The following is a 22,942-nucleotide window of genomic DNA, read 5'->3' as shown; positions in this document are numbered from 1 at the left end:
CATCTAACCATCTCATCCTCTGCCGTCCCCTTCTCCTCCTGCCTTCAGTCTTTCCCAGAATCAGGGTCTTTTCTAATGAGTCAGTTCTTCCCATCAGGTGACCAAAGTATTGGAGCTTCACCTTCAGCATCAGTCCTTCCAATGAATATTCAGGTCCGATTTCCCTTAGGATGGACTGGTTGGATCTCCTTGTTGTCCAAGGGACTCTCAAGAGTCTTCTCCAACACCCCGGTTCAAAAGCATCAATTCTTCGGCACTCAGCTTTCTTTAGAGTCCAACTCTCACATCCTTACATGACTACTGGAAAAACCATAGCTTTGACTAGATGGACCTTTGTTGGGAAAGTAATGTCTGCTTCAAAAAGACATTACTAGATATATGCTGTCTAGATTGGTCACAGCTTTTCTTCCTAGGAGCATCTTTTAATTTCATGGCTGCAGTCACCATCAGCAGTGATTTTGGAGTCCCCCAAAATAAAGTCTCTCACTGTTTCCATTGTTTCACCATCTGTTTTCCATGAAGTGATGGGACCAGATGCCATGATCTTAGTTTTTTTTCTAATGTTGAGTGAGTTTTAAGCCAGCTTTTTCACTTTCCTCCTTCACTTTCATCAAGAGGCTCTTTATTACTTCTTTGCTTTCTGCCATAAGGGTGGTATCATTTGCTTATCTGAGATTATTGATATTTCTCCTGACAATTTTGATTCCAGCTTGTGCTTCATCCAGCCTGGCATTTCACATGATGTACTCTGCATATAAGTTAAATAAGCAGGTTGACAATATACAACGTTGACATACTCCTTTCAGTCCATGGGGTCACAAACAGTCAGACACGACTGAGTGACTGAACAATAACAATCTTTAGAATTGTAATTGAAGGCCTACTTTTATATCCATTATTAATTAAGGGGAGTCAAAGAGAAGAGATAAAATGGTTTTTATACCATTTTTATTACATTTTTACAAAATTTAGTCAATATTTGTGCACTACTGTGTTTGTATGTGGAAACATAACTAGATTCTATTTAACTTTCACATCTTCTCTAACAAAAAGTAAAGGAAAATAAAAAGCCACTTAGTATTTCTGTAATTTTTTAAAAAAGGAAATGAAAGACTCATTATCTCACCCTATCATATTATGTTGTTTCATGATCATATTGCTAAAGCTTTTTAGTCTTTTCAACTTAGCACTCATTATGAACAGCTCTTATCCTCTTAAAATATTATGACTCATTCATTATAACAGATTAAGAAAGGTATGAGACACAAGTATGTTTTCAGATTATTTCCAAACAGGTTTTTTTTTACCTAATGTCCTTCAATTGAGCTAGTTATGAATTTTCTGATGGAAAATAAGTTTGTTTCTGCAAGGTATTTGTCAGAATACTTGCAAAATTTGTTGGTGCCCCCATCTTTTCAGCTAACAAGAATACTTTTCTGTCTCCTCCTTCTTTTCTCCTTTCTTCTATTTTTAACAGAAAGAATTTACTGTTAAACCTATATTTTTACCCAAACTAAGATATATCCCATAAAAACTAAAAGAAGTGGGAAACCTAAATATAAAACTAAATATTTAATGTTACAAATAGGATAAAATATAATAGACAGCAGGTCATTTTTTCCTATTTTGAGCTAATCTATTTTGGTTCAGCACCATTCTTTGAGTGCCTATTATGTTTAGGTTCCTGTACTGAACTGTACAGTCCCTGTACTGTGTGAGTCACAAATTTCATTAATTCATTTATTTATTCATTCATTTTTATAGTCTCTAAGACTAAAGCAAGTTTAAGAAAGAGAAGGAAATGGTGGGAAAATATATGTTTTTCCATAGAGATTTATTAAGTGGTTATTCCTCCTCTTTGATTTCATAAGCTGAATTTTTAAAAGAACACCATGCTGTTTCAGTCAAATGGTTTCCAGACACACAAAATATGCCAATTCAAACTCCCTATCCAGGTGACATGAGCAAAATTAGTGGAGTAAGGATCTCAGAAAATCCTCTTTCACAGAAGCCGCAATAAACTGGCAAAATGGTCAGAATCAAATTTTTCAGAACTCTGGAAATTACCCAAAGACTTGCAACAATCTGGGGAGTGCTTGTCAAAGACAAGGAGGAGAAGGAGAAGGGAGAGGAGGAAAAACAGCTCAATCTCAGTGAAAGAAACGAGTTTTCTGTGTTAAAAATATTTTTTTTTTTTTAATTTTTTGGCCACACCACTCAGCAGGTAAGATCCTAGTTCCCTAATCAGGGATCAAAATCATGCTCCCTACATTTGAAGCATGGTTTCTTAACCTCTGGACCACTAGGGAAGTCCCTCTATGGCATTTTTAACTTTCCCTAGTCCCATCTCATACTCTCCTGCTTTATGATATTCTTAAAAACCAACAGCCTGCTGGTGAAGGGTGAAGAACAGCAGCCTGAGAGCCAAGGGAAGGGACAGAAAGGGGCTGAAGCTCTTTCAAAACTTCATCCCCAGAGAATTATTGTATGGCCTGTCTGTTGGATGGGAATTTTCCCTGGAAAATTCCACTTTCTGGGTGATTTATTTGACTTAACTCAGAGCTCATTCAGCGTGAAAAATTTTTTTCCCCATAAGCATTTTTCAAAAAAAATTATAGGCAGTTACTTAACTTTGCAGCTGCCTGAGGTGATGGATACCAGTTGGGTGAAAACATTAGACTAACCAAAAAATTAAAAACTGGGAATGAGACATACAGAGGGTCTCTTTGAAGCTTCTGAATCAAGAAGGCCACACACATGTATGGATTATGCTCATGCTCATGGCTCTGTGCATTGCCAAGTCTGACTTGAAAAGGCTCTAAGCTCTCACCTCTCGGTGACCTTAAGATTCTGTGTAAGGGAGGTGAAGGCTAAGGCGGAGCTGAAAAATGCACCCTCCTCCCAACAAGCACATAGAGCCTCTCACCAAAAGCTGGGATACTTGTTGGTTCTAGGCATTTACGGAAATTTCCAGGTCCTGAAACTCTGAGTTGATATATATTAGATATTCTCCATTCCTCATTTTTAGCCTTTCTTTCATATCTTGCATATCATCATCTTTCTATACTACATTTTGGATAACTTCTTCAGATGTGTCTTCTAGTTTACATTCTCCCTTCAACTGAGTATAAACTACAATTTTATGTATCCATTAAATTAAATTTCAAGGTTAACTTTGTAATTTCTAAAAGTTCTACTTTATTTATTTATTTATTTTTTGGCCATGCCGTGTGGGTTCTTAGCTCCCCAACCAAGGTTGGAACCCATGCCTCTGCATTGGGAGCTCCAAGCCTTAACCACAAGACCACCAGGGAAGTCCCTCTATTTGATTCTTTGTAAAACTTTCTTTTCCAAAAGTCAATATTCTGCCTAAAATTTGAGTGGTTATTGGTGCTTCTGTCCTTTGTATTCAGTGTTTTAAAGTGTTCTGCTAAATTTCTGTTTTCTTGTGTATAAGATGGAAGGACTAGAGTAGATTATCTCCATTATCTTATCTCACTTCAAGGACTATGATTCTATGGTGTTTAGCCACCCTGACCCCAACCACTTTCAAAGAAATTAAAGAATTGAAACTAATCTGTAAGGGAAGAGAACTCTCATTCCACAAACAATAATGGAAAAAGAATAAAAGTAACAGAAATGACAACCAGATATTTGGGGGTGAATAGGGGATATAAGAAAATTGTTTCCCTTCATTGTACATCACATATGAAGGAACTGTTCTAGTGTTTTCTCTCTACCCTTCATGCTACCCTATCTATCTTAAACACTTAGCAGAAAAAATTTATAAAAAAACAAATAAAATACTTAGAGACAGCACCGCATATATACATGATGGATAGAAGACCATGACTAAGCCACAGAATCAGCTGTACATCCTGATCCATAGCCAGGAGAGCCATCAAACTGTACCAAGTATAACATTAGAGTAACCAAAACCTGGAGTTTCAGGGTTGGCAGAACTTTAGACATTAAGTCCAGTCACGTTTGATGTCAGAAAAACCTTCAGCTTATTGTTGTCTCATTAAACATCTCTTAAGAATGAGATCTGCACCATCATCTAACAAAGCTTTGTACTTGACCAAAAGCTCCATGGCTTCATTTCATTACTATTCAGCACTGTTTCATTGGGGCCTTGAACACATAGGAGATATTCAGAAGATACCTATTAAATGAACAAATGCCCCTTTTAACAGCTATTTATAATCTTAAGAAAGTTTTGCTTTATATTGAGTTAAAATGTCTCTTTCCCTCATAGTCTTAGCTTTACCCTCTAGCCAGATAAAATATTTCCTGCCTCTGCATGAAAAAAATGTTACCCTGATCTTTCTTTTCCAGAATAAACAGCTAGAACCATGTCATCCAAAACTCCTCCCATGATGTCATTTTAAGCTTTCCCTTCATCCTGTTCCCTCTCTTCTGGACATGTTCCAGTGTATCCTTCTTCATAAATTTAATTTCCAGGAAAGAACACAGTACCTCCAGGTGCATTCTGACAACTCAAGCAGAGTTGGACAAATACTCCCTCAATTCTATCACAACAGCCAAGGGCAAATTCACTCCCCCTTCTGTTTTTCTAAACTGCCGCATCCCTTTCTTGACTTTGATTAAGCTCATGGTCAAGGAGAAAGCATGTGTTAGGCAGAAATTTAGTATATTCAGAGGTCAGAAGAGGTCACCCAAGGGCACTGATCTCAGTACATTTGGTGAATGGTGCCCATCCCATGGAAATGCAGGTGAAGGGGGTTGTGGGGAAACCTTCTGGGTGCATCTATCCCCTGCTTGTGGATGGTGAAAAGGCATGGAATAAACCATTAGTTCATAGGTATGTATCTCTTTAATGTAGGCTTACCAAATCCACTTTAGGGAAATAATTCAGGTCCTGTGACGGCTGTCTAAGCACATCGCAGCCGGGAAAACCTGTCTGAGACGATGATTTGCTTTGTGCTGTAACTGGCATAAAGTTCAGTGCAGGTATTGCTTAACAAGCAAGTTCTGAAGTGAAAGAAGATAGGTAAATTCTAAAGGACATTCTGGACACTGCCTTTCAGCCGCATTTTCCAGGTCAGTATGGTGGAATTCGACTTTTTTAGAAGCAGTAGAATAACCATTCTGACTATCTCTCTAGAACCTTCAAAACTTTGTGTTGAATGAAAGCAAAACTAAAGTGTTTTAGACTCAAGGCATCTATGCTTATTATTAATATGACTGTTCTTAAGTGCCATTGAAATAGAGCTTAGAAATGGCAAGGTTTTTTTTTTTAATAAATAGTCACATGAGTTATTAAACATAGCTTCAGGGAATCAGACTTTAGACTTGAAGTAGTTTATGTGACTTTATCTTATTAGAGAAAAGCTGTGATTTGCAGAAGAGAGAGAGGAACTTGTTCTAAAACTAGAATTTTTAAAAAGAGATTTTATCGCATCCAGGATATCAAGTGATTTGCTACTGAGTTTCATCCAAGTTCCTTGTCAGGAAATACACTGCCTACATTTTGTTCATTTAATACATATATTGTGTTATTTGTATAGGTGCTCAGATATTTTCTGACTGCTCCTTTGTGCTTGAGTACTTGGAGAAGTGCTTGGCTTTTGAATTATCCAAAGTTCAGACCATCCCCAACTTACAATGATTCAACTTACAATTTTTTCACTTTACAGTTGTGTGAAAATGATACACATTCAATAGAAATTCTACTTCAATTTTTTTAAAGATTTTTAAAAAATGTTTATTTTTATTTTTTTATTTGGCTCTGCCAGGTCTCAGTTGCAGCATGCAGATCTTCAATCTTTGCTGTGGCTTGCGGGATCCTTTAGTTGGAGCATAGAAGCTCTTAGTTGCAGCATATGGGATCCAGTTTCCCCACCAGGCGCCCTGTGCTGGACCATGTCTTAGCCACTGGACCACCAGGGAAGTCCCTGTACTTTGAGTTTTGATCTTTTCCCAGCTAGCAATGTATAGTGTATGATATACCTCTATACTCTGTTGTGATGTTGGGCAATGGCAGCAGCCTCCGCTCCCAGGCAGCCAAGTGATCTCCAGGGTAAACAAGTGATACAACCGCTCTGTGCCCAGACAACCGTCTGTTTTTCGCTTTCAGCATAGTATTCAGTACATTACATGAGCTCTTCAACACTTTATTATAAAATGGGCTTTGTGTCAGATGATTTTGCCCAGCTGTAGGCTAAGTGTTCTGACCATGTTTTTAAGGTCAGCTGGCTAAGCTGTAATGTTCCTAAGGTTATGTGTATTAAATGCATTTTTGACTTATAGTATTTTCAAGTTACGATGGGTTTCCCTGGTGGCTCAGACAGTAAGGAATCTGCCTACAATGTCGGACCCCCAGGTTCAATCCCTGGATGGGAAAGATCCCATGGAGAAAGGAATGGCTACCCACTCCAGTATTCTTGCCTGGAGAATTCCATGGACAAAAGAGCCTGGTGGGCTACAGCCCATGAGGTAGCATAGAGTTGGACATGACTGAACGACTAACACTTTCACTTTTTCACCGTCAGAATATAAACCCGATCAAGGAAGATCTGTACTGAGATCATATATGCCTACATATACCAGATATATGCCTATGTCTTTCTCATGAACCACCATACTAATGACCTTGAGAAGATCACTTTATTTTCCTGAAGTACCAGAGGCAAGGTGTTTCTGAGGCAAGGTGAGTAATACTAAATATAAAAGAAACAAATTAAATATATTAAAATTATTTACTGAATATTTTTACTGTGTTCAGAACCAGTTTGCAAAATAACGTAGTTGAGGTCTCAAAAGTGGTTCTTAGGACTTCCCTGGTGGTCCAGTGGCTAAGACTCCATGCTTCCAATGCCGCAAGCCCAGGTTTGACCCCTGGTCAGGTAACTAGATCCCACATGCTGCAACGAAGAGTTCAAATGCTAGACTAAAGATCCCACATGCTGCAACGAAGAGTTCAAATGCTAGACTAAAGATCCCACATGCTGCAACTAAGACTCAGTGCAGCCAAATAAATAAAATACTTATATATGTATTTTTTTAAAGTGGTCCTTGCCTCAATTTTCTACCATTGGTCAGAGAGTAAGTAAATGTAAAAAATGGCCATAATTTAAAATGAGCTAGGAATAAGGAAAATAGCACTCAAAATAAAATCATATGTTTTATCAATATCTTCCTACCTCCCTTGTCTTTCCCCTCTTGCCTTCCTCCCTCCCTCCCTTCCTTCCTTCTGTCATTTGTCAAGGAAAAAAGAGGAGGAAATAAAAAGGAATATGGGCTATGTGAACAAATACTGTCTCTCCCTACTTTCTAATTATGCAAACTTAAATACTGTATGAAGATCTAGTTAGGAAGGGGAAGTCTCATGTCTTCTGCAGCTCTATGACAATTTCAGGCAGGGCTGTGTGTTTATAAACTTTTCTCGCAGATGTTACATTTTATGAACTCTGACTCACCAAGGGTGGTACTGGTGTCTTTAGATGGAAAGAAATCTCTGAGGGATGAAGGATTACACAAGTCTGGTTCACTCAGAACCTGAGATATTTGAATAGAATATTTCCTGGGGGCGGGGGGGGGGGGTGGGGAAGCAACAAGATTTTGCCACACTTAAATGAATTCAAATCCATTTTTTTTCTCCGAAGAGCATGAGGGAGGGACAGGATTCTTGTCTGGGGAGGTTTTGTTTTCATTTGCAAAGTGTTTTTAATTTGTGTAGGCATTTTGTTCTGGGCTTTGGTCCATATTTGTGTTCCAGTGTTCAAAAAGCCACTTACTAGTAGACATTTTTTGAATACTCACTCTAGGCAAAGCACTGGATTTGATGCTACTTGGAGGCACAGAGAATAAAAGGGCTAGAATACTTTGTACTGCCATATTTGATCTTCTAGTGAAAGTTTAAACTCAGTGTCACCTGTATCTTTCAGATTTGGCACCTGGGATCCTAAGTAGGAAGGTAACTCATACAAAGTCTTAGAGTGATGACACGTAGGACAAAAACTTAGAACCATCTTTTCTGAGTTCCAGTGTTCTTTCAACACACCAGGCTACCTAATACCAATGAACGTCAATGGGGTCAAACATTATGACACCAAAAATCTCAGTAAACAAAATGAATACAAGAAGTCCATGCTGAACAAAATACCAAAATTTTAAGTGGAGTCAGGATCTGACCCTGTACTTGCATGACCCAACTTCACTTGCCTCACCAAAGTCTTGGCCCTACGTCATGTACTCTGAATTTGTGGGTGGACCAATGGGGAAAGCCAATATGAAAATATTCTGGGACTGGGATAACACTAAAGGAATCCTGGAGTAAATAGAGTAACATGTCCAGATATTCAGAGATGGATCACACACGATCCACGTAGTAGTGTATTGAGATAAAATAGCTCTCATTTGTTTTAATAAGACACATATCAAAGACAAGAAGAAAAACTTGAGATGCGATGGTGGGTCATGCTAACTTCTAGGGGACAAGAACCCCGTTTCCCTCAAGGGCTCTGCAAGGTGAGGACAAAGTGGAGTCCTGAGAGTCTCATAATGGGGTTTGGTTGGAGGGCTTTGATCAGAACTAGAAACTGGGTTAAATTTTTCTTCCTCTTTCTGATTTTCTTTTCTCTCTCACCCATGTCCTGTGCTTGAAGTGATAGTCCAGGTCCTGGATATACACCATTTGAAAATAGTCTTGCCCTTTGTAGGACAAGAAGAAGTCACAGTGGAGTCCTGGGGGAAAGAAGAGGCTCTTGGGCAGATGCAGTACCTACGTGGTCCAGGCCACAAGGGGACTTGAGACTTCGCCAGCTGTGGAGTAGTAAAGGATAGGTATTTGCCTGGATGTCCTCAGAACACAGCTGCCATGGCTGGATGAGCATTGGTTTAGGTTCCTGGTCTGGTAATTTTGTTCTTCACGTTTCTACATTTGCAGTAACTTTAACAGCAAAGTTAGAACCACGCCCAGGAATAGAACAGATTCTGGATAAATATGGATCTCTGGCACAGCTCTGATGTGTAGCCACAACAGAAGCTCAAAGACCAAAACTTCTTATAAGCTGGATCCATCCAGCCTGGAGGTGGGGTTGTGGGGTGAGGAATGGTGGGAAAGAGTCTAATTAAAAAACAGTGTAGCTACTTTTTTTTTTTGCTTCACAACAAGCAGGATTTTAGGTCCTTGACCAGGGATTGAACCTGTGCCCCCTGCAACAGAAGATCAGAGTCTTAACCACTGGATGGCTAGGAAAGTCCCCAAAGCACCTTTCTTTTCTTACATTATTCTGAACTTCCTCCTTACTTGGAAGGAAGAGGGGTTTATTTATTTTGCTTTTTATTCAACCAATTATGGCTCTAGAAAAGTAGAATTATACTCTCATTTCAGTGTTGTTCTTAGAAACTATTGCTTTAAACACTCTGGAGAAAGGATTCTTATACCTTGGGTGCCTAGAGGGTAAGAACTTGGGCACTTACACATTTTAGTAAGAATCTAACCATTCTAATTTGCCAACTGAATGGTTTTTGCAATTTCCTTAAGTTTCCTCACCTTCAGTTTCCCAATCAGTAAGTAGAGAATAAAATCTCCAAAGTAATATCTATTATCATAGATTCTTGTCCTTGATGGATGATGTTAAATACCCTCTAAATACAGATGTCAATACCTTCTAAAATGTCCCCGTCAGCAGCCATTCAGCCCCCTTCATGCCCACCCAGTGCCATGGATCTCTTTGTTTGTTTGTTGGCTGATAGATTTTGAACAGCTATAAGTTTTGGGTACTACTAAGCCAAACTTTTCCTAGCTATTGTGCCAAGTAATTTTTTGCCCTAGCTTCAACATTGGAACCACACAGAATAAATGTTTTATTTTTTCCTCATCTTCAGGTATATGAAAACAGCTCTCAGACCGCCTTTATTTTAAATTTTTTAATATTGGAATATAGTTGATTAACAGTGTTGCGTTAGTTTCAGGTGTTCAGCAAAGTGATTCAGTTATATATATACACAAGTCTATTTTTTAAAAAATTCTTTCCCCATTTACATTATTAGAGAATATTGAGTAGCATTTCCTGTGCTATACAGTAGGTCCTTGTTGGTTATCTATTTTAAATATAGCAGTGTGTACTTGTCAGTCCCAAGCTCCCAATCTATGTCTCCTCCCGACCTGTCCCAGCTGGTAACCATAAATTCATCCTCTAAATCTGTGAGTCTGTGTTTTGTAAATAAGTTAATTTGTATCATTTTTTTTTAATTCAACATGTAAGCAATATCATGTAGTATTTGTCTTTCTCTGTCTGGCTTCACTTAGTCTGATAGACTCCAGTTCCATCCATTTTGCTACAAACAGCATTATTTTGTTCTTTTAAATGACTAAATAATATTGATTGTACATATATACCACATCTTCTTTATCCATTCAACTGTTGATAGATGCTTATGTTGGTTCCATGGCTTGACTATTGTAAACAGCCTTCCTTTCTTACCGATTCCTTCAACCATTCCAACAAATGTAATTTAGTCTCGAGTCCTTTCTTTTGCATTACTTCTTTTTCCAATGGTCTTCTCAAAATCTGTTTTTGCAGACTTCAACCAACTATACCTCATATAGACGGACAGTGATAAAGTGGAGTGCTGAGCCTACTAGCTTACTTTCACTACCATCAAATAATTTAAAGTGTTCATGAAGAATGTTTCTAAACCATTGCAATGATGACTTTGGTATCCAACTGTTTGGTTTTTATCAATGGCAAATCTTTCACCTGGTGCTTTATTTTGCCTTCCATTACTACATTTGATCCTATACTCATTTCTATTTCCTCTAAGTGAAAAAAATGGCAGAAATATTTTCAGGCATAATCTTGTATGAATGGGAGGAAATTCTAGAACTGTTGTCCCTCCCTCCTCCTACTTTTTTGCTGCTATTTTGAAAAAACATTACTTTTGCTACCAACACAAGTTTCCCTTCCCCCCGCTTTACCAAGTTCACTAACCATCTCTCTGTATGATGAATAGTATTGTTTTGTGAAGTGGCTGAAACTTCAATATATTTTGTGAATTACTTGAGTACTGTTTTTTCTCCTTTTGGAGACTAGCCTTCTCTCTTCTTTTTAATTTTCTTAGCTATTTATTTGTTTTAACAAATATTTACTTACTTATTCGGCTGCTCCAGATCTCAGTTGTGGCATGTGGGATCTTAATTGTGGCATGTGAACTCTCAGTTGGGTATGTGGGATCTAGTTCCCCAACCAGGAATTGAACTTGGGCCCTCTGCATTGGGAGCTTGGAGCCTCAGTCACTGCACTACCACCTTTCTTTTTTAAAAGAAGGAAATATCTTGATAAAAATTGAAATAAGCATGTAGTAGCTGGCCAGTTCAGTTTCATCCTAAACTGGATGTTTCTCCTAGATTTCTGTCCGTGTCACAGCAATATGTGATTAAGATCAAAACATCTTCAGTGCGAAGGCTTCAGAAAACAGAAGTGTGGTACAGCAGCAGCACAAGCTTCTACTGTGTGTCCCTGACTTTGCTGAAGCATGTGTTTGTCTGCAGAGATATCAGGTCATGGTTAAAGATTTTTGATGCACACCAACATAGTCGTGTTTGACTTTTTTTTTTTTACTGACTAAACCATGGATGGTATCTATGAGAAGTTTTATAATCCGGTAGGTACCTTGTTGTGATTTTTGCTTCCAAAATCAGTTCTTCAGTAAACATAATATTGCCCAGAAGACACTAAAAAGGGTTAAAGCTCTACTTTTGATCGCTTATGTGGATGGATATATCCATGACATAAATCGAACAATTCAGATGTCCAATAGCTAGCTAGTCATATGCCTTACAAAAATAAAGTTACAGAAGTCCTCTAGCATCAAAGTTTCCAAATTAAGTGCCCACTTCTTCTTGCTAAAAAATTATTTGCATGTACAGAAATCCTTTTTGAAGAACATTTTTAAAATTTGCTCTGACCAAGGGTTTGAAACATTACATTGTTAATTGGGGTGATTCTGTCCCAGATTCCAGACAAAATTTGGAGAAAAGTGGGACTTCCCTGGTGGTCCAGTGGTTAAGACTCTGCTCTTATACTGCAGGGTTCAATCCCTGGCTGAGGAACTAAGATCCAGTGTGCTATGTGGCACAGCAAAAGAAGAAAAGAAAAGAAAAAAATTTGGAGAAAAGCGAGATAAAGACCTAGATCTTTAATAAAAGGTGAAAAATAGCTTTTTTAAAGAATAAGAGAAATATAATCTTTATAGTGTTCTGTTTTCTCACCACTCTTGGTCAGATATAGGGATAGTACTGGCATTTGGGGCTAGACCCAAGGGTTCCCCAACTTCCTTTGGAGGACAGGCATCTGACAGTGTGTGATCTCAGTCCAGATTCGGTATTTTTCATAATATAAAGCACACAAAACAAAGCAAGTTTAAAATCTCTCCTTAAGTCTTCTCACTCTTCTCCTAAAGTGACATAAAGAAATCCCATTATCTTTCTACTTTCCTTCTAACCCTCTATTGTGTACTGCTTTTAGTCTTAAACTGGTAGTAATTGGAACTTCCCTGGTAATCTAACGGGTAAGACTCCCAAAGCAGGGGGCCTGGGTTCACTCCCTGGCCGGAGAACTATATCCCACTTCCTTCAATTAAAGCTCCCTCAGGCTGCAACAAAGATGGAAGATCTCGAGTGCCGCAATTAAGACCTGGCACAGCTAAATAAATAAGTATTAAAAATGTAAATAAATCCTAAGAGTTCTCATCACAGTTCAGTTCAGTGGCTCAGTTGTGTCTGACTCTTTGTGACACCATGGACTACAGCACGCCAGGCTTCCCTGTCCATCACCAACTCCCAGAGCTTGCTCAAACTCATGTCCATCAAGTCAGTGATGCCATCCAACCATCTTATCCTCTGTCATCTCCTTCTCCATCCCAGCATCAGGATCTTTTCCAGTTCTTTGCATCAGGTGGCCAAAGTATTGGAGATTCAGCTTCAGCTTCAGCATCAGTCCTTCCCAGTGAATATTCAGGACTGATCTCCTTTAGGATGGACTGGTTGGATCTCCTTGCAGTCCAAGGACTCTCAAGAGTCTTCTCCAACACCACAATTCAAAAGCATCAGTTCTTCAGCACTTTGCTTTCTTTATCACAAGGAAACACTTAAAAAATGGTAGTGATAAATAGCTATAATTACTGAGCATGCTCTGTGTGCCAGGCACTGAGCTAACCTTTTTTTGAGGATTTCCTTATGTAATCATCATAGCAACGCTATGACTTCGAACTATTACTGCTCTCATTTTGCAAATGAGGAAACTGATGTTTCAAGGTAGCAGGTGATTTGTCCAAAAATCCACAGCCAGAAGAGATAGGACTAGGATTTGAAGTCAGGTATTCTGATTCCAGAGGCAATAGACCCCTTTGTGGTCTGATATTTAAATTACACCCATGTGTTAATTATCTTAAAGTCTTGCAAAAAGAATTAAGCCTGAAAATTTCTCCCTAACCTAAGGTTATTCATTCACTCTGTTTTCCTCCCCCAAATCCACAGAGCTTAACAGATTGTGCAAATCAGGACATAAACCTCTGGGTGGAACGTCAAATCAACTGTTGTGTAAGTAGGCACTGACCTTTCAAATATGTGCTATGTTCTCTTGAACTGTCCCAATGAAGCATGAGGGTTAGACGTGTAAATCACTCAGCAAGTGCCTTTTATGAAAAGACCTTGATCCCAACAGAGTGAAAATAGGTATCACTTCATGTCCACTTGGTCAATTTATTTTTTTAACTAAAGAAAAAATTTTCTCTTCCCTAACTCCATTTCTTTCTAAATTTTTTTTTTTTAATTTTTAATTAGAGGATAACTATAATATCATGCTGGTTTTTGCCATATATCAACATGAATCAGTAAGAGGTATACTTATGTCCCCTCCTTCTTGAACCCCATTCACACCTCTTCTCCATCCCATCCCTCCGGGCTGTCACAGAGCCCTGGCTTTGGGTTCTCTGCATCATACTGCAAACTCCCAGTGGCTGGCTGTTTTACATATGGTAATGCATATGTTTCAGCGCTAGTCTCTGAAAATCATCCCACCCTTTCCTTCTCCCACTGAGCCCAAAAGTCTATTCTTTACGTCTGTCTCCTTTGTTACCCTGAACGATCATTGTTACCATCTTTTTAAATTCCATTTATATGTATTAATATACAATATTTATCTTTCTCTTTCTGACTTACTTCACTCTGTATAATAGGCCCTAGATTCATCCACCTCATTAAACTGACTCAAATGTGTTCCTTTTTATAGCTGAGTAATATTCCATTGTGTACATGCACCAAAACTTCCTTATCTATTCATCTGTCGATGGACATCTAGGTTCCTTCCATGTCCCAGTATTGTAAATAGTGCTGCAGCAAATATTGGGGTACATGTGTCTTTTTCAGTTATGGTCTCCTCAGAGTATATGCCCTGTAGTGGGATTGCTGGGTCTTAAGGTAGTTTTATTCCTAATTTCTTAAGGAATCTCCATACTGTTCTCCATAGTGGCTGTGTTAATTTGCATTCCCACCAACAGTGTAAGAGGGTTCCTACCTGCATTTCTTTATGACTTGTGGGTTTTTAGTTCCCCTATATGCTAAGTCACTTTAGTTATATCTGGCTCTTTGTGACCCCATGGGATCACAGGCTTCTCTGTCCATGGGCTTCTCCAGGCAAGAATACTAGAGTGGGTTGCCATGCACTTCTCCAGGGGATCTTTCTGACCCAGGGATCGAACTCACATCCATTCCATCTCCCGCATTGGCAGGCAGGTTCTTTACCACTAGCGCCACCTAGGAAGCCTTTTAATTCCCCTATCAGGGATCAAACTATGCCCCCTGCAGTGAAAGCACAGTCTTAACCACTGGATCACCAGGGAAATCCTTGAAATTAGCTAGTGTTTAAACCCAGGGTTGAGTTTCAAAGCCAAGTCAGTAAAAAGTTATTGTGAGTGTTACCCTAGCTTAGCTAAGCTTCCTAAAAGATTCTATTCATTTCCTAAATGAATGTCTTTCCAATATGTCTCCCTCATCTCCGTTCTAACTCTCACTGCCTAGGGGCCCTTCCATCTTTGACCTCAAGTGTGTCAATATGTCCCAAACTGCCTCCAGACGATCTTTACAAAAATTCAGTGATGACACTCACTATTACAAATAGTTTTATTTGCTCCTAACTCACAATGGAATAAAACCTTAACTAGCATGACTTTCAAAGGCCTTCATTACCAAAACATTCCCTTGATTGGTTTTGTCTTTTCCAGTCAAACCAAAACACTTTCACTTATCCTAATATGCCCATTTTCCTAATAAGGGATATTAACATTTGTCTTAATGTGTGGCACTAAGGAATAAATGGGAGCTACAGATAGATAGGCTGCTGCTGCTGCTGCTAAGTCACTTCAGTCGTGTCCGACTCTATGCGACCCCAGAGATGGCAGGCCACCAGGCTACCCGTCCCTGGGATTCTCCAGGCAAGAATACTGGAGTGGGTTGCCATGTCATTCTCCAATGCATGAAAGTGAAAAGTGAAAGTGAAGTCGCTCAGTTGTGTCTGACTCTTAGCAACCCCATGGACTGCAGCGCACCAGGCTCCTCCGTCCGTGGGATTTTCCAGGCAAGAGTCCTGGAGTGGGGTGCCATTGCCTAGATGCCTCTTACTCAAGGATAGGCTCTGCCAGGGCTTGGGGTGGAAAGAAGCAATCCAACAATAACCGTTTAACCATCAGTATCACACTCAACCTTCAATTTCCATTTAAAACTCCCTTGCTTCTCTTGGGTGAATAAACAGGGAATCTTTATAAAATACTGCTGTGTCCCAACACCTTCCAAGCAGAGGTCATCTTTCCAAAGGGCAACAAAATATTCTGCTGGTGCCAAACATCTTGAGAACAAACTGGGGTGTGGTATACTGTTTATGTTTGATAGTGAGTGAAAAATATTGAGCAATGACCTCAAATAACCCTCCCCCACTCTCTTTCTCTCTCTCTCTCACACACATGCTTTTGAACAAAGTCTCTTCCCTAAGTAGACAGCTTTTGAGAGATATAATTTACTGATCACATATGTTTGCTGATTGATGGATTTGGGTTTTCACCAAAGAGTTTCTCTCTCATGTCCATTGATTCTTCCTGCTTATTTTTGTCATTCAATCAGAAGCAGGATATAGATATCCTCAAGGTTCCCTATGGTTTTCATGGGAGATACATTTCATAGGAGATGCATTCTTGAGTTCTTTATCAGGGTAAATGGGGGAATTCTGGGGCTTCACCGGTGTCTCAGTGGTAAAGAACCCACCTGCCAATGGGTTTGATCCCTGGGTGGGGAAGATTCCCTGGAGAAAGAAATGGCAACGCTCTCCAGTATTTTTGCCTGGTAAATCCCATGGACACAAGGAGCCTGGCGGGCCACAGTCTATGGGATTGCAAAAGGGTCAGACACGAGTTAGTGACTAAACAACAACGACAACAAGGGAAATTCTACACAGGCAGACAATGGTCAGCAACATCAAAACCTTCTCTCTGGCTGAAGCAGATTAGACCTTAAATTTTCTTAAGATTCTGTTAGGTGTACATTTTTGCAGTGGTCCATGACAACCCATCTAACTCAACAATATGAAACTAAATTAAACTCCTTTGCATTCACCAAATGTTCTGCCAGAAGGAATCTTTGTGTTTTGTCAAGGTAAATAAATGTTTCCCTCTACAGTCAAGTCTCATTTAAAACCACACTTAAAGATACACATTTCTACCAGATGTTCTTTCCCCAAATCATCTGGATATTATGGAATGTTTATCACTATTTTTTCTGCCAGGACTCTTGTAGTGAAATCTATTTATTCAGGAAAGAGTTTCAGCTTTACCATCTATTAAGCCTGCATAGATCAGAAACCAATTTGCTTAATTCAATAAACTGCTCTGTGCTCCAGAAGTAGATATTTGTCACTTGAGTGTCAATGTAACTATAACCCAGGAATGTGACAACTTGGTTCCCCACAGCAGCTGAATCCCTGCGGTAAACATGCCCCTCCACGTTCTTTGGAAACCAAACCACAAACCTCAGGGGGTGCTTCTCTGAACTTTGCTCCACACCAAGCATTTTTCACACATTTCTGATGGACTCAGGCGGACCTTTTTTATATTCATGTCCACAATACAGCTTGGCACTCACTTCAGAGTCTACTCAAAAGATTTAAGATCATGGAGATCTTTCTGTCTTTATTTCAGTCAGAATTATTTATTTGCTTTTCAGCAGCACATATGGTTTAAGACAAATACAGTAGCTATTTCCTCTTTTTCAGTCAAGTCAAAAGGACTCATCTTGGCGATGTTTTGTGTACTTCCAAATTGAGAAAAATATGTGACGTCTCAATGGAAAGCCACGGCCAGCCAAGACAGTTTCATTTTTCCTGTTTAATGAATGTGAAAGTTTCCTTTAAATCTGGATTCTGAGTTGGCCTGCTCCGCATCTTCATTTCTGGTTATTGCCTAGCCAGGGTTTTTTTTAATTGTTCAGACATTCCTCCAGTTTTATCTGAGTCTTCATTAATATCTCCTCTTCTCAAAAACAGAAAAAGTTTTATGTGCCTAAATATACACATGTGTGTGCGTATATGTAGTATGTATATGTGCTCAGTCATGTTCAACTCTTTTCAACCCCATAGACTGTAGCCCACCAGGCTCCTCTGTGGAATTTCCCAAGCAAGAATACTGAAGTGGGTTGCCATTTCTTCCTCCAGGGGATCTTCCCAACACAGGGATCAAACCCACATCTCTTGTGTGTCCTGCATTGGCAGGCAGTTTCTTTATCACTGTCTCACCTGAGAAGCCCTGTATGTGTGTATACACATGGTGAAACTGAAGAAAAATTCCCCCATACTTTCTTTCTGTATCTCTTTTTGCTCTTTCTCTCTTATCAAGAATAAACAGATAAGTATAACAGTATGTTTGATGATATAGCAGAATGTCAGGGGCTTTTTTTAATAGAATTTTTTTTGGAGTATAGTTGCTTGAATATCAGTTTTTAAAAGTTTAAAAATACTTGTTCTTAAATGTAGGCCCTTAAATTTAAATTGGCAGAAATGCCCAAGGTAATATCCTTTCTCTGTAGACCACATTTTTACTTTGAGATTGCAGGTATTTTCTCGAGATTGCATTATCGTACAGTTCGTTTGCATTCTCACATGTGTATAGCTTTTCTTTTTTCAATAATTTTATCTCTTACTATATACAAGGCATAGTGTTAGCAAAGATTGCATATTCAAGTATTGACAGCATCTTGGAAAGTGTCATAAATGAGTGATTTAGAAGTGGTGACCACGACAAATGAGACAATACATCCCTTGTCTGAAGAGGAATGCAAATGCTGCTATAGGAAATACAGGTCCGTTATTACCAGATAATATACATTTTCCAAAGAAGCTAGAAATTGCAATTATTTTTGTGAAGTCTATTAATGTTTAATATTAGCATTGACATCTAGCATACATTTTTTAACACTTTTTCAACCAAATCAAATACATTTGCAGTCTCTACAAAGTGCAGTTGGTTTAGTGGGGTAGAGTGGACCAGGCCAAGCCAGGACTCCAAGGTGAGGGTGCCCACAGATAAAGAGCAGATTCAGCAGCAGGAGATAGAAGAAAGGAGTTCAGACTGAGCCCAGTGTGTGTAGATGAGGGTTTCTTAACTTTGGCATCCTTGACTTTTGGGGAACATGATTCTTTGTTGTGGGGCTGTATACTCTAGGATGCTTAGCAGTATCCCTGGTCCCTACCCACTACATAGCAGCAGCATTCCCCCTCATCCTCCATCCTTTGTTGTGACAATCAACTGTGTCTCTAGATATTGTCAAATATCCCCTGGGAGGCAAAGTTGTCCCCAGTTTGAGATCCACAGGTGTAGATTGTGGCAGGGACGGACAATGGGAATTGGTGTCAGAGCACTGACCCCTGGGATGGTAAGCGGATAGTCTAACCAAGGTTTGGAGAGAAGCATGGATCTTCCTAGAGAGGAAAGGAATAGCATGATGGAAATGTCCTAACAGTGTTCTCTAGAGGACCAATGGTATAGCAATCCAAAGCTGGAACCTGGAGTAAGGACTAGGAACAAGGCAATAACCCAGTCATTCAAACCAGAGAATGAAGTAGAAATAGAACCATGGATCAGGATGGCTGCCAAGTTACACTTTGAACAAGAAATATAGTTGAGTCCAAGTTTGGGGCAGAGCAGAGCTTACAGGTAGAGGTTGAAAGCCCAAGCTGTGAGAATTAGAATAGTGATGAGGCAGGGAAATAGTGGTCTAACCAGAGACGGCAGAAAGCGGGGTGTGGGTCATTATCAGGGAATTTACTCATCATTCCCTTTTGAGAACCAGGAGCTTTGTTACAGCTCCTAGGAAGGGCTCTGGTTCTAGGTAATGATCCATTGTTTTGCCTTTCTTATCAGGGTCCTCCTTAATAACTCTAACAGAAACCCAGTAAAGTCAGGAACTTGTCCATAGCATCTTTTATCCTAGAAAAAAGAAGAGTTATCTTGATACTTATATTGATTTGGAGAAGGTTAAAATGAGGGTCTGTGGAGAGGCCCTGAGTAGCATTAAATCTTATGATTGCCTCACGGCACCAAGGGGCAAGTCATTCTCAGAGGCCAACTCAGAGTTTCTATTTCCATTTAACATATAGCCGCCTCTCCTTCACTGTTGAAAAGCTCAAGAGTCTTCAAAGAGTTTGCCTCCCCCAGAGGTCACAAATTTATAGCTGGGCTGAATATGACCCACAACTATTTAGTTTTAAAACGGTAGTTTAGGAGTTGGGAGCTTTTCACATTAAAAATACAGATATTCAGGGACTTCCCTGGAGGTCCAGTGGTTAAGACTCTCCACTTCCACTGCAGGAAGCACAGGTTCAGTCCCTGGGGGGAACTAAGATCCAGCATGCTGCAAGTCATGGCCAAAAAAAATAAAAAAAAGAAACACCTTAAAATATATATGTGTGTGTGTATATATATATATACGTATAAATTTTCATCCATTCATCCAAAACTCTGGCAACACTAAGCCCTCATTTCCCACATGGAAACAGTTGGCTAGAATTGAGTAGCTGCTTTCCACTGAAAGCAAGTCCACTGTTTTTTGGTTCACCCAAATCCCATTATCTCCCCAACTTGGACTATTGTACCCATTAAACTTACCTGCCCTTGTGACATTTAAATTATGAAATAAAGGGCAGAGGTCATTTAACTCTGCTCAAGTCACATAGGTCTATTACAACTCTAGATCTGTTCCTCATTTCCTTATAAAACAAGAGTCTCACCAGCCCGTCATAGTCAATGGCAAAAACTGCTCCATGAGATCATCCAGGCACCCAGGCTTCTATCTTGTGAACCGTCATACTTTCCTCATCCCTCTGGTATATGATGGTTCATCACTGCATCCTCATTCAGCCAATAAGAAGAGAAAGAGGGTAGGGGAAGGCCTGACACTGGCATAGAACCAAGAGGTCTAAACATATTATTGTGTATATAAGCCAAACTTCCAAAGTTTGCCAACAGATTACCAGAATCCAGGCAAGAAACATGGAACAGATTGTCACTGATAGCCCTCAGAAGGAAATGACTCTGCCTACACCTAGAGAACAGTTTTCTCCAGACTTTGAAACAAAAAACTTGTAATTTTAAGCTACTGAACATAGAGCACTTTGTTACAGCAGCCCTAGGAAACTAATAAAGTTAGCCTCTAGATATTTGGATAGGTCTAAGTACCGTTTGGAAACTTAATTCGATCTGGAGGCATGTGTAAACTGTAAAGCAAATATTGGGTTGGCCAAAAATTTCATTTGAGTTTTTTGTAAGATGTTACAGAAAACCTGGACAAATTTTTTGGCCAACCCAATACAAGCAAGGCAAATAATTAAGAATATGTCCTCGAGGGTTAACTGTCTAGCCAAGGACTTGGTAGGGTAGTCTTTGAATTCTGCCTTACTTCTCTATTTTCTCCATCCCACCCCTCCCTCTCACCATCACCAACACACAAAAACATCTGCTGTAAGTCACAGGGGAATTCCTAGCTTATATTTCCTGTGAGGGCTTCAGCTGGGCAGTATACAGCTCCTCTTGAAGATCTTTCTCCAAGCCTAAACTGGTCATTGCATCTAACCTACGCATCTGCTTTCTGGAAGATTAGCAATTTCTCTGGAACAGGGCTTTCTGTTAGAAGGGATTCTGTTTGGAAAGATCACTCATCCTCAAGGTAATTCTCATGCCCCAAGAGAACTGGGAAGAAGGGTGGTTGGCATCCTTCAGCAGACCCTATGACCATTCTGGCCCAGCATGGTCAGCAGTGACATCTCCTGACTTGGTGAATATAGTGGTTATGTGCAATTACAGGTCCTCCAACGGCTTTTCTATGTTTGGGGAATGAGATTCCATCTACTCATTCCTTCAGGTTTTGTAAGGTGATCCCAGGCCATTTGGTTTCAGGATTGCTAATAGCCTAAAGAATAGGTCACAGGCACCAAAAACGTGGCTTCCCTGGTGGCTCAGTTGGTAAAGAATCTGCCTGCAATGCAGGATATCCAGGTTCAATCCCTGGGTCAGAAAGATCCCCTGGGGGCCGTGACAACCCACTCCAGTATTGTTGCCTGGAGAATCCCCATGGACAGAGGAGCCTGGCAAGTTATACAGTCTGTGGGGTCACAGAGTCAGACACGACAGAGCAACTTAAGCCCTGTATTAAGCACTGTGGGGTCCAAAGATGACAGTCATTCTTGAGGAATTCACAGTTTGGTAGAGCAGAAATCAAAGAGAAATCAATGAAAGTGTAATGTGTTATGTACAGTAAAGAGCAGGGTGACAGAAGAGGGGGAATGTCACATGGTTAAGAGCTCAGGATCTGCATTCAGTGGAGCTGAGTTTCGATTCTGACTCCAATTATAGGTTGCCGTGAAACTGGGAAAGTCACTAAGCTTTTCAAAGCTTCAGTATTTTTCATTGTAAATAGGAAAATAGTAGTATTTATACACTTTATATGATTTTTTTCAAGGATCAAATTAGATCATACATGCCTAGCATCTAGGAAATTCCCAACGGCATTGACTACTGCATATGATAATAGTTATTATTAAGTATTATTAATATAATTATCTGAGGGGAGGTAATGTTAGAACACGTTCCCAAGAAAAGGTGGCATTTGAGCTGAATAATGAAAAATAAAGAGAAGTTGGCTGAGTTTGGGTTTGGGAAGATACTAATGAATTGCTTTTGTTTATTATGCTCAAATTCCTCAAATGAATTTAGATAAGATGATGAATTCAGTGTTAGTCAAATTGAGCTTGAGATGGCTGTGAGCAATACAAGATGTTTTGACCTCTTCATTCTAACTTTCTCAAATCTTATATATTTACTCTATCAGTGATTATAGTCCATGAGATGACTATAACTACTAGTATTTTTTCTACTTGATTTTGAATACTACAGATAGAAATAGCAAAATAAATTGATGAAGCTAGAATTGTACCTAATAAGCTTTGTTTTGGTTGAAAAATTGACATTTAAGTCTTCTTAGCCCAGGAAACTAGACTTGCTAGCAGGAAAGAAAAAAGAAAGCACAGAAGAAAATAAAGTTTGAAAGTGAAAGTCGCTCAGTCTTGTCTGACTCTCTGTGACCCCATGGACCATACAGTCCGTGGAATTCTCTAGGCCCTTAAATGCACTCTACAGGAAGTTAATGTAGAGATTAAGTGGTCATAGTCAAGTTTGTTCCAAAATATATCTTTTAGTTGAAAAGTCTTCCATATTGACATAATTCTGATGAATATATTTGAATTTATAAACACAGAATCAGAACATCCATTAGTGCCAAATAGCGTCAAAATCTCCAGTGCTTGCCTGTGACATCCAGGTGGTGAGCCAAGGAAGCAAGTGGAACTCTGTCCAGATCTTAAGAAGTCAGAGTACTAAA

General features: G+C 39.4%; 1 protein-coding gene across 20 annotated transcripts in view; it reads left to right on the top strand.

Annotated features, from left to right (window-relative positions):
• CMKLR2 (chemerin chemokine-like receptor 2) overlaps positions 1–22,942 on the top strand; it is a 47,386-nt gene that overhangs the window by 20,280 nt on the left and 4,164 nt on the right. For 4 of the 20 annotated variants that reach the window (XM_044937619.1, XM_044937606.1, XM_006063635.4 and 1 more), the window contains exon 2: positions 13,508–13,570. The exons of 2 other annotated variants lie outside the window; for them this stretch is intronic. The gene's annotated coding sequence lies outside the window, so the exon portion shown is untranslated. Of the gene's footprint in view, positions 1–4,899; positions 5,065–6,515; positions 6,674–7,910; positions 7,940–8,684; positions 8,879–13,507; positions 13,571–22,942 lie in introns of those variants that run through there. 14 more of the 20 variants (XM_025278084.2, XM_025278078.2, XM_025278085.2 and 11 more) reach the window with 9 other exon arrangements.

Source organism: Bubalus bubalis, chromosome 2 (genome assembly GCF_019923935.1).
Source record: "Bubalus bubalis isolate 160015118507 breed Murrah chromosome 2, NDDB_SH_1, whole genome shotgun sequence".
Lineage (NCBI taxonomy): Eukaryota > Metazoa > Chordata > Mammalia > Artiodactyla > Bovidae > Bubalus > Bubalus bubalis.
The sequence above is the reverse complement of the archived record's forward strand: the minus strand, read 5'-3'. Positions and strand labels throughout refer to the sequence as shown.